We start from the raw sequence: 11,701 nt of genomic DNA on the forward strand, positions 1-11,701 counted from the left end.
CGAAGTTGTTCGACGTTTTCCGACCAAGTTCCTAAATCGGACTGATTGGATTCTCCATTACCCACCTATTAACCCTAATGGTACAATTTGTATCGTAAATTATTGGAAATTTAAATCGTAAACTGTGTAAGAAAAAGGAGAAATGGAAAAATTGTACTAACAATTTTTTTACTATATGATGTATGTTTTATTTTTCAATTTCATTTTTTTAAATAACGAGTAAAAATAAAATAACTAGTTAATTATAACCGAATAAGTAGCATTTACTTTGCCAGTCAATAATTAACCTAAGAAGTAAAGTATCGACCCTACTGGCAATAAGGGTCGATTAAAGTCTTTACTTCTAATTAAGCTACTTAATTATGTATACATATATCTTCTGCATATATTTCGTAATTCATAACCACTTTGCGATATAGAGGTGTGATAATTACGGAAAAAATAGAAACTTCATTCAACTAGATCACTTTTTTTCCAACTTCTCGTATTTTTATATCGAACATCAAGACAACATAACGCGGTACGAAAAACCACGGATGGTTCTTTAGAACTGACAGACCACGCATCGGATCGATGCACGCAAGGCACACCACTTGGGCAAAAACATTCGCCGCTATCGTGATTTAGGTATGACGTGATGCCGACGCCGCCGATTCGCGCATTTACCGGCGCCCGCGCCAGTTGAGGCCGCAGCTGCCGCGATTGCAACGAAACGATCGAAATAGACCCGCGATTTCATTGACCCAAAATAATCGTGCCATCGTTCTTCTGACTAAGCTATTGAGATCGTTATTCCGGAGATGAAATAGGATGCAGCCCGTTCTATTTGAGAGCGGTTAAAGCAGCGCGTATATATGCCCGCGCGCGGGACGAGCGCGCGAGTTCAAAGTGTTCGGCGATCAAGAATCGATTACGGGGCGCGGGATTATCCTTGCTCGAAACGTAAGCCGCTTATCGCGAATCCGTAAGCTAATTTCGTACCGTCGGTGTGCGCCACTTTGTCGGGCCGCCGCCGTTCTACCAGCATGCCTCTGAGCCTTCCGCTCGTCTGCTCGCGAGCGAATCTGCTGCCGAGTCGGAGTCTCTCGACTAACGGGCGAAGCCCACGTTGAAGTATTAGCGGGAGCAGCTGCGGTGAGCGGAACGAGTTCGTGATGGACGCCGTAAAGTTAGGATACCGGCATTACCGTGTACTATGCATTAGCGGCAGTATATTCCGTTCATATCCATAGCGACGAGCCGCGATCGATGCGCCATTACTACGTTTATAGGGCATTTTCCAGATTGGACTTCTCACAAATGTTAAGGACTTTCAAAATCTCACTACAATACAGCGACCTGACAATCATTTTTATACGACAATTTGATAAACGACTCGTTTCGTCGAAATAATTTTACGATGGAAATTCTTCCCTTCTGAGCCATTCTCTCTTATCGGAGAAAGTAACCGTCTCCGAGATTCAAGGTACGGGTAGTGTTTTAAACGAAGGCTACCCCGCACACATCCGTCCGCAAACGATCAGGCAAGATCACTCGGAGTAGATTCTGTCCACATGATGGCGACCGCAAACATCAAATGTGCCCCGATACCGTTTACCTTTGAGGGAGCCGCACACACGAGTATCGCCGACGGCGACGGGACACGTTCCCGGTGAACTCAACGTCGTCTACCGTCGTCGGGGTAATGTTTATGGACCACGTCGCCGTCGCTATTACGACACTTTAAGCCTCGTTCGCCGGCGCGTCCCCTCGGGCACGATTCCGTGTAGCGATGCGACGCGTATCCCGTTCATTAATGCGGCGACGATCCCCGTCTCGCTTTACGAGACACTAAGAAGACCGGCGATACACGTTCCTGAAAGGCGAGACGAAAAAGCTCGCCTAACCACTAGGCAAATTGGCCATTCGATCAGCCCGTACCCTATACGTCCCCGCCGCGCCGCCTCTCGTCCGGTTACGATCTTATTAATATTGATGGACCACTCGCGCCGGCGCTAATGCGTCGAGGGACCGCGCGCGGCGACTTCGCCGTTCCCCTTCGCCAGCGAGGAAGACACCTCGCGTGTGTCGCACGATTAACTTCGTGATTATTCAATACTTAATGATTAGCCTGCTCGGTTTTCTGCTTCACAGGCGACCCTCTTGAAAATACGGTCAGCAATCGAAACTTTGTGATTATTCAATTTGGCACGATTAAATTTGGCCAATCTGAAATGTATAGCGGTTTAGCGATTTGCATAGCGCGTAGAATATCGCGATCGGACTGACAATGAGATTTATATAATATATGTATATGCTCGAATTTTGGATTTAAATCCGCTATCGAATTCTAATTCGCTGCTCCAAAATGAATCTAAATATAGTCTAATAGACGTGTTGAATGATAGAGATTAATAAATTTTCGTCCCATTTCATTTGTTTACTTCAATTAACAAAAGTGCTTTTGATATACCTTTCAATAATCTTTCTGCTAAACAATTTAATACGCTCCTCCATCTTAATTCGATTACTTCGAAAATATGTCAGGGGGAGAAAAACGATCGAGAACATTATTAACTCAAAAGCGTGATTAATGGCGATGTAATTGGACAGGCGCTAACGTGACGTGAATCTAAAATTCTGCTCCGCGAACATAGTTCCTCGAGTATGTGACATATCCCGGCTCGTCACTATTCACGGCCTTGTTATCAACTCGGCGTACTTAGCCCTTTTGCAACAAATGCGAGGAGTTGCTCGCGCGGAAAATTACGCAAATTACCAATCGGCGGAAAGGAAAAAAAAAATGACAATGACGCGATTATTTCGGTATCTTATCGATTTGTCTCCCCGGAGAGCAGTTATCCGTTATCGATCGGACGTGTCTCTACATCTGGCATCCGATTACTATCTTGTTAATATTGATAGCCAGCTTGCACCGGCGCTAATGCGCCAGAGGATTGCGCGTCTTCGTCGCACGCTGCCGAAGACGCTGTCTACCCGTCATCGGCGCTCGACCGCGTAATTTCATGCAAACGCTGCGTAGCCTCTTCGATCCCATGATTATTCACCGCTTTACCGCCAAACACGATCCGATTACTAACCTTGATTCATTTTTCCTCGTTATGGAAAAGGTCCATTAACGATTAAGAATTAATTTGGAATTAATTTACTTTTTGCTGCGTCTGGAAAAAAAGTCAGAAAAATTGAATTGCCGTTAAAATTGCTAAACAGATTTGCTACTAAATATTTTTATATACCTGAAAATTCTCCTGGAAATTATTTGTCATTACAATATTATGTTAATATTACACATCGACGCGACTTTGACGCGGAAACATTCTCCACTGCTATTTGTTCAAAGTGTTGCAAATAACAAAGCAAAGGACGGATATTGCAATTTTCCCTACGAGAATCAAGGGAATGTCTTTTCTCCAAGGGTAGACATGAAGTAGTTGTGAGAGAAATCCGATTAATTATTGTACGGAGGAAATGAGATTAACTAGGCAGACGCTCGTAGAAGGAAGCGAAATTTTTGCTTCCGCAGCAAATATACCCGAGACAGCAAATATTCCCTTTCCCGCGTCACGCGCCGCGGGAAGTTTTTCCAGGGTTTTGCGGAGATATCCGGACGAGGAGAGACGAAGGAGAGAAAAAACGTTCTACAAAGACTCGCGCGCTGCGCCGAGACGATAAGAAACCACGAGGTCTTTAACAGTTTCGGGGACAAGAGAGGAGCGCTAACGTATTCTGACGTGTGCACTTGTGCGTGTGGGATGCAAAGTGCATACGCCGCGCCGTCGCATAACGCGTACACACGCGCACACGTGTATACGCGCCCGCGCTAGCGTAAAATGACGTGAATAGTACCACGTAATGCTAATAATAATTGTCACGCGAAGGGGGACGAAAGACGGAGGCACTCCAGCTTCAAAAGGCCGCCAGAGGTAATTAAAGCTTGAGGCGCGACCTTTCTCTCGCACTTTCTCTCCGTCTTTCACCCTCGTTCGCGCCCGCGCGCGCTCATTCGCCAAGAAAGAGAAAACACACCATCCAATTCCTGCCACCGGCTCTCTAGCGCGCTCTCGTCTCAATAATAAATACCCCACGTCAAAAACCGACCCCACTTCTCATTAGTCTACGCGCGCCACGGCGTGCTCCCATCGTTCGCGCTCCATCGACGGACGGGAGATTAAATAGATTTTCTTGGAATCTCTCTCCGGTGCAGTTAAATTCGCCCGAGCGCAGCTTGCGCAGTCCGCAGCCCGCAGGAAATGGTATACGTTCTGCGTAGAGAAGCTTTCTCGAAACGACGATATTTTTTTCTCACCGTAGTTCCGGTTTTGAGCACAACCGTGCGTCATCGTGCCATCAAAATATCACAATTAACGCAAATTAAATATATTCGCGAACGAGAGTTTGGTAGAAAATAATTATAAACGAATGCACGGTGAAAAAAGGCGTTAAGATATATGCTTTAAAAATATTATTTATTAAAAGTACATAGTTTTTTTTAGTGAAAAATTATTATCTTTCCTTTATTTTACACGAGCATTTTTTTTCCTTCCAGATAACGCCTTATCTTAATTTCCCGGCAACATCCGTAATTAATTTTCCAAACTTACCTACATTATTCCGGGCATACTGCCGCTAAACTTTTTCTTGAAAGCATTAATTACTCCTTTAGTGGCAACTTTTCATGTTTAGCACACATTTTCGTGTTTCACGCGCGACATCGGCGTACTTTTAATCAGCGCATCAAAATCCACTCGTTAAACTGCAAACATCATTAGCGCGACAAATATTGCCCAAAAACAGTTTGTGGATTTTGATTGCAAATAAGTTAAGGTATACATTCTAAATTCACGTGTAGTGTATCTTTCATGTTTGCATTTTTTGAACTGCTCAATTTTAAACGTCGATTGTTTGAACAAAGATATGACTCTAATATTTGCGTTATTTATGTATATTTTTATTGCTGAAGAGAAAGTATACGATATGATAGAAAAATTATTCTCGATCGCAATAAAATACAGACTTAATCTTCTAAAGGACACCGTCAGAGGAAGAATAAAAGGGGAAGATCCTGTCCATTGCACAAAGAGGACAACATATGGATATCTTCTACTCCCTGCGGACCGCACGTTGCGTCGTTGGACATACGCCGGAAGAACATCCACAAATTGACCGAGCTTATATTGTTAAAAATGTTCACGTTCGCAACTATTGTATCTTGTTTTCTGTCTTCGGCCGAAAAATAAAAGGCGAGGGCCGCTTATCGATTATCGAACGACTTGCGGACCGTTGGAAAACTGCTTGAAAAATATAATCGACGAACAGCTCATTCACGTCAGTAAACATTTTAATAACGTGTTTACCAGCGATTTTCGCCAATGATGTTTGCAGGGTGTGCGCGCCACACTTAAAATACAAACAGACTCGCGAAGGGTGCTTCGTAGCGTCGAGAAACTATCCTACTTATTTTTTCCCGCTATCTGCATAGTTTTTAATGAGCGTCTCGCGCCTCTTTTTTTTACCTTTTAGCTCGTTATCTTGTTTAGCGCGACGTAAGTAGTTAAAAAGAGACGTCCTACTTTTAATAGGTGTCAAAAGTTAAAAGCATATTCGAGACGTCGGAATAATGTGACGGTGACGAATCACTTTTGGCGTGAAACGTAAAAAATATATATGTGCTTCGTGAAACTAAACTGAAAATGTTGGTGTATATTATATATGACTCTCGTGATTGTGTGACGAAAATATAAAAATAGGATTATTACGGGGAAGCGTATGAACGACAAATATATCGGATTTGCAATTTCTCTTTCATGTAAAAGTGATAAAAATCTTCGAAACAACGCTCGTAAAAAAGTATGCTTAATCAGAATGGCCCCATTTAACATTCAAAGAAGCGACATATCTGGTATATGCCATCAGTTTTGAAACGACTCTTAATCACGGTCCTCGACGGAGAGTACAACGAACCCGCGGCAACTGACATGTCACCCTCTTTTTCCACCAGATTTTAACGCCGAGTGTTCTATGCGCTACATTTTAAAACGACACTTAATCACGGAAGTTCATGCAGTAACGCGACTATCAGCGGCACGAATAACGCTTTTCTAGTTGGCTATCGATGAAGTGGATAATATCGATTCCCCGCAACATTGTACATATAGAACTTGATTCAATTTGATGTAATAAAAAAAATGATCAAATGTCAAAAAATTCTCCATTAATATTTATTAATCATAAATATAAAATTTTTTAAATATATAAAAGCAAAAAGACTTAGGAATAAAATTTAAATGTCGATCTGAATAAAGTCTAACGATTTCGTTAAAGTCAAATGAATTGGATTTATACGAGCCTTTAGAGTTAAATATTTAAAAGTCTCGTAACTCAATCAAACGTGATGGTTAATCGATACAAAGTCCAGCAAAACACTCACTCCAGTAACAACCGTACATTGCGCCGACTTTTACGCCCTATGATTATACGATACACATTCGTCTCCCGAGCGAAGTCGAATCGTCTATAATTAAAGAGTACGCACTTCGAAGTAATGACCTTCTCGCAAAAGCGATGATCACGGGAATGCTCGTAGACGGTAGATATATATAAGTGGTAGGTTTTAGCCCCTTGATCCATCATTATCTTGTCCGGTGACGAACCGACTTCTAGCCGGGGCTTTCCTCCCCACGGTGAGGTCGAGCGGGTGAATTCCGTGCGGAAATCCGATAATTGTCGGGGGGGGGGGGGATAAGTGTGTGCGACTGGGGGTGCGTGAGGAGACGGATGTGTGCGTGCAGAGCGGACGGACACGCAACCGACGCTCTTGCGTTGATTTCCGGCGCCCGATCCCGGTAAATCACGCACTGTTTCCAGGTAGCCGCGACGACTGGGGGCGTGGAGGACGGAGAAAAAAATTAAAGGAGACAAGGGAGCGATATTGCCGGGCCGCTGCGATGATGCCCCGGGGGTCGCGATGGCGCACGCACAGGAAGCCGAGAACATTAGCAAAGCGCTCGCCTCTGTCCACGGGATAATTCACGCGCATCACGACACACGCGTGCGCGCGCGCTCGCCCGGCACTCGCGGCGTGTACATACCTATAATTGTAATTGCAAGTGTAACCAAGAGCCCGGCCGGTACGTTGATATACGAAAGCGATAGTTCTGTCGTCGAAACGAGATACGTTTACGCGCTTGATCAACGGCGACTACGATATGTCCTGCGAATGCAATATTGGGTAATAACTCGAATCATGATAACGGCGAGCGTTAACGTTCCGCTTTTATTGCACATCAAGGCCGACAGATTTAATAGGAGATAAAGGTAGGCGCGGATTTTCGAGAGGAATATAGTAGGACCGCTTCTGGAGAAGATTGCAGTCACAGTTAACGGTAAAGTGGCAGTCTTTCTCTGGAATATCCTCTTATTTTTATTACGTCTTTTGACGGTAGATAAAGTTTCGATATAAGACCATTTTTTAATAAGAATATTATGATTAAATTATAGATAACATTTGAGAGGCTTATTCGCAGTTTTTGCGAGATTCACGTGTTATAGATCTCTTTTATTATTTCCTATAAAAGGAGATCTTTTAAGATGCAAAAGATAAGAAATTTATGACGGAGAATGTAATGAAAACGCGAGGGAACTGTGTCTTTCCTCCCACCAAACGAAGAATTTTTCTCTTTATTTGAGAGAACCGAATCGGGTCATACATCGTCCAAGCAACACACATTTTTTTTTTTAATAAAAAAAAGGACGAATATTTTTTGCAGATAAAAGTTCGATGGAGGCGGAGTAGTAGAACCATAATCGGTAATAGGTATGACGTCCTAAAAATATCGGCCCATCGACGAACGAAATTCCGATAGCGTCATTCAAGAGAAGTGCACGAAAATATTCGCGGAGGCAGCCACCGCCACGACATGCATGCGCCGACGCAATAAATTCGTTTTATACGGCGCTTCGACAGGCAAAAAACGAACACGGGCATAAGTTATGAACACTTCAAAATCGCACACGAGGAATAAGAAGAGCAGAGGTTCGCTTGGCTCACCAAATTTTTTCGTCGACCTCCTTTCGATGCCACCTAAAGCGCCCAAAAAACCGTAATCAAACCGTCAGAGCGAGCATTCGCGAAATAGGTTGTAAAAAGTTACGCGGAGAAGTAAAAAAAAATAAATAGAGTATTAAGAAACTTAAATTACGTATATTATAGACAGAAAAGAGATGTTATGTGTATCCAGTATATTGAGAATTTGAAAGGTTTCGAATAAATAAATATTTTTGTTACAAGATTAACGCGTAGAACTCTCCTTGTTTTGAATTATCTTTTGAATTTTTAGAATTATTTTCTTGCCATTTTTAAACAGCTTTGAAAGTTATATTTACGGATACGCGCAAAAATTGGAATGGCCAACTTTTACGTGACGATCGCGATAAAGTCTCGCGAACGCGACTCACTTCTCAAATGGGATCTGAATTTAGAAAGTTTATAACCGCATCTAGCATCCTCGAAATGCACTTCGATCGTGACGTCATCGGAGATGCATATTTACGAGATACACTTCCGCCGTAAACTGCGCGTGCAGCCATTACGATTTGAAGAAGCCGTCACGATAAAGTTCCATCGGGCTGCTGCTGCATCTTCTTGACTCTTTTACATTGTGTGCATCGCCCATTTCCATCGCCCGCGCCGTGCACTTGTTTCTATCTCGAGAAAGTGCCAGCTGCATAATTTTACAACGCCCGCGCCGCCGGTGCAACGCGATAGACGTATAAGAGCCGACAGATGTCCCATCTCGTGCTCGGTCACGTCATCCGGTTGTCATTCGTTTGCAAAATGGCTCGCTGTTTTCATTTTCTGTTCCGTCGACGTTCCTTAATCCTGACATAGAAAAGCGCCTTACGTTCCGTCCAACGTTCCCTCATGCATTTTATACTAACGATTCCGACGTCTTTTATCTACGATAAATTTATCACGATTATCCATTTTCTGCTTGAGAATAATTCACGAGATAAAAAGTATTTGAGATTTACTTGTATACTCTTTTTATAGTCATATACATATATATATATATATATATATGTATATATAATTATATTTTTTAAATATAAGAACATATTCCCTATCAATAATCTATTACATCAAGCCTACGCTACGAATTGTTGTCTATAATTCTGGACATGGCAGTACAACGTAACGTTAAATATGCATATTCTCGTGATACAAGATCTGATAAACATTCCCTGAGACTATTACAGCTCGATAATACCTATAATCGTTACTTAACATTTGACCTTTATGCTTGGGCACGCAGGTGGATACACGCAGGCACAAAGGATGAAAATAGAAGAAGCGGGAAATTACGTTGGAAAAGCACGTATAGATATTATCCGCAGCGGTATCTTATAATGAAAATTATCGCTAAACTTTTCGAAACATTTTTTCTCGCAATTCAAATAACACGAAATAATAATTGCTTATCTCGCGCGAGCGGCTCTTTAAATAATACATACGAATATCGTGATGCGTAACGGTACCATGTACACATATCATGAATCATTGTGCATTTGTGTAATGACGCCAGGGTGAAGCGCATTTAATTCGACGATTTACATATGATGATTAGATGATTAATAGCTCGTGAAAATGGTAATTACGCTCATGAATCAACAATCTAATGCAAATTAATAGTACGATATAAAACGAGAATGACAGATATTATATACGTATTTAATATTATTATAATTAAGTTTGCTGCAGTCCAGTTAATTTCATGATTGATAATATTGCCAAACATATGAGATATTTTGACAATATCCGAACTACTTCATCATATTTCTAGTTTAGCTTCTCTGGACCTGCAACAAAAATATTAACGGCACCAACAAACATGAGTTTTAATTTGATTTTTGACATTTCAATATTATCGAGTTGTTTGCAAAAATAGATACGTTCGAATACTTATTCGACCCTGCAAGATCTTGATGTTACCCTGTTGCGAAAACTGGCGGCAACATAACGCGTAGCTGAAATAGGTCCCTCGTTGCCATAAAATGAGAAAGAATCGACCCCCGGACACGGAGAGTTTTTCACCCAGGGTGCAGTAAGCTATCCGGTGGTAAGGCGGTAAGGGCACGCCTTTGGGAGTACTTTCGAAGTGTCTGTTTCTGGGAAAGGAGGGAACGGCAGCGCGGATCTGGGAAGGGAAGGTAGGGAAGCAAAGGTTGCCAGTGAAAACCCAAGAAACGCTTTTACGTCTCGGTAATTGAACTCCGCTATATGTGTGCCGGAAGCAAGTTGGGCTGGTTATACGCCAGCGATTCGAGGCAGGGGGCGAATAGTGTTTTCCGAAAATTGTAGAGCCATAGAAACGTCATTTGAAGGTAGCAATTGCGAGTTGTGAAGAGCGCGGGGCCGCGAAATAGAAAATATAAAGTCCGAGCCGACGGGTGAACAGGGTGAAAATAGGTCAGTTGCTTAGCCCGCGATATATGGCGGTACTGAACCCATAAAGATGTCCCGAAGGACCACGGTTAGGGTATCTTGACACGGGGTGTCAAGCGCCCGCGCGGCGCAGGCACGTCAACGGTAGTATAGTAGTAGAGGTCGGCGCATGGGTGCACCGAAAAGTGGTAGAAGGTGGCTGAAGGCTAGGAACGTGTGTTCAGCCACGAGACGTGAGCGGAATGCGTTGCGCCTGCCGTAAAACGTTTTGTCGCGCAATTGTTGCAAGCTCCTCGCTACAGTACGAAGTCCTGCATCCACACGTTCATAGCTGAACATTAACATATGAACATTAATATATATAATTTACGCCCACTCTGAGAAAAAACGTGCGTTTATAATTGAATGTATGTGTTTGCACGTGGAGTTGTATATTTTTTTCTCGTTAAAGACTATTCAATAAATTCGAAATTGTGTTTTTTTACGGAAAGAGTGACTAAAAATTGCCGTTATTGTATAACTAGTAACATTTCAATCTTTATCGTTAAGCATCTTGCTCACCAAGCTTCAAATTAAGATTCTGTCAAAGTACACATAAGTATAATCGATCTCTTGTTATCTTGTTTCCATTCGGTCGCTTAATTCTCAATGTTCAACGACTCAATAATTAACCGCGCCGAAGAGACATTGCCTTCGAGCTCGTCGGAGAGTTTATAATTATAGGAGAGAAAACACATATCTTCCGATACACCCTGTATAATATGTGCCCTCTAACCCGGCATATATAGGTACGTGTATATGTATGCGCATACCACACGTACCTGTGTATATAAGCGTACCTGGCTATCTACTCACCATGGGCAACGCCACTTCGCTTGATCCCGTGGGACCGTGCCACTCGCCCGCGCGCGCCCCGCACCCTCTGTACACCGTATACCACCACCCTATACACCACCGCCGGATAAACCGCTTATTTTATTCATAAACCCACAACGTGGAATCAATATTGCACCGTCGCCCCGGCACACTCGAGGAGAGAGAGACGTCGTCAACGACGGCAACACGTTCGCTTGCCTCGACGGGGATCAGGGAATGCGGACGGCGGACGTTTAACTCAACCCTCTCTCGTCCTCTCGGTTACTCTCCTGTCTGCGCCCCCCGCCGCGCCGCGCGAACCCTTCGTCCCTTCTCGATTTGCCTGTCTGTGCTGGCTTCTCTCTCTCTCTCTCTCTCTCTCTCTCTCTCTCTCTCTCTCTCTCT

General features: G+C 43.1%; 1 protein-coding gene across 2 annotated transcripts in view; it reads left to right on the forward strand.

Moving 5' to 3' along the window:
• The window catches only part of LOC112455431 (epithelial discoidin domain-containing receptor 1-like), a 190,476-nt gene that overhangs the window by 106,070 nt on the left and 72,705 nt on the right, over positions 1-11,701 (forward strand). The gene's annotated exons all lie outside the window — the stretch shown is intronic.

The sequence above is a fragment of the Temnothorax curvispinosus genome, unplaced genomic scaffold (assembly GCF_003070985.1).
Source record: "Temnothorax curvispinosus isolate PA1 unplaced genomic scaffold, ASM307098v1 QBEX01006086.1, whole genome shotgun sequence".
NCBI classification, from domain to species: domain Eukaryota; kingdom Metazoa; phylum Arthropoda; class Insecta; order Hymenoptera; family Formicidae; genus Temnothorax; species Temnothorax curvispinosus.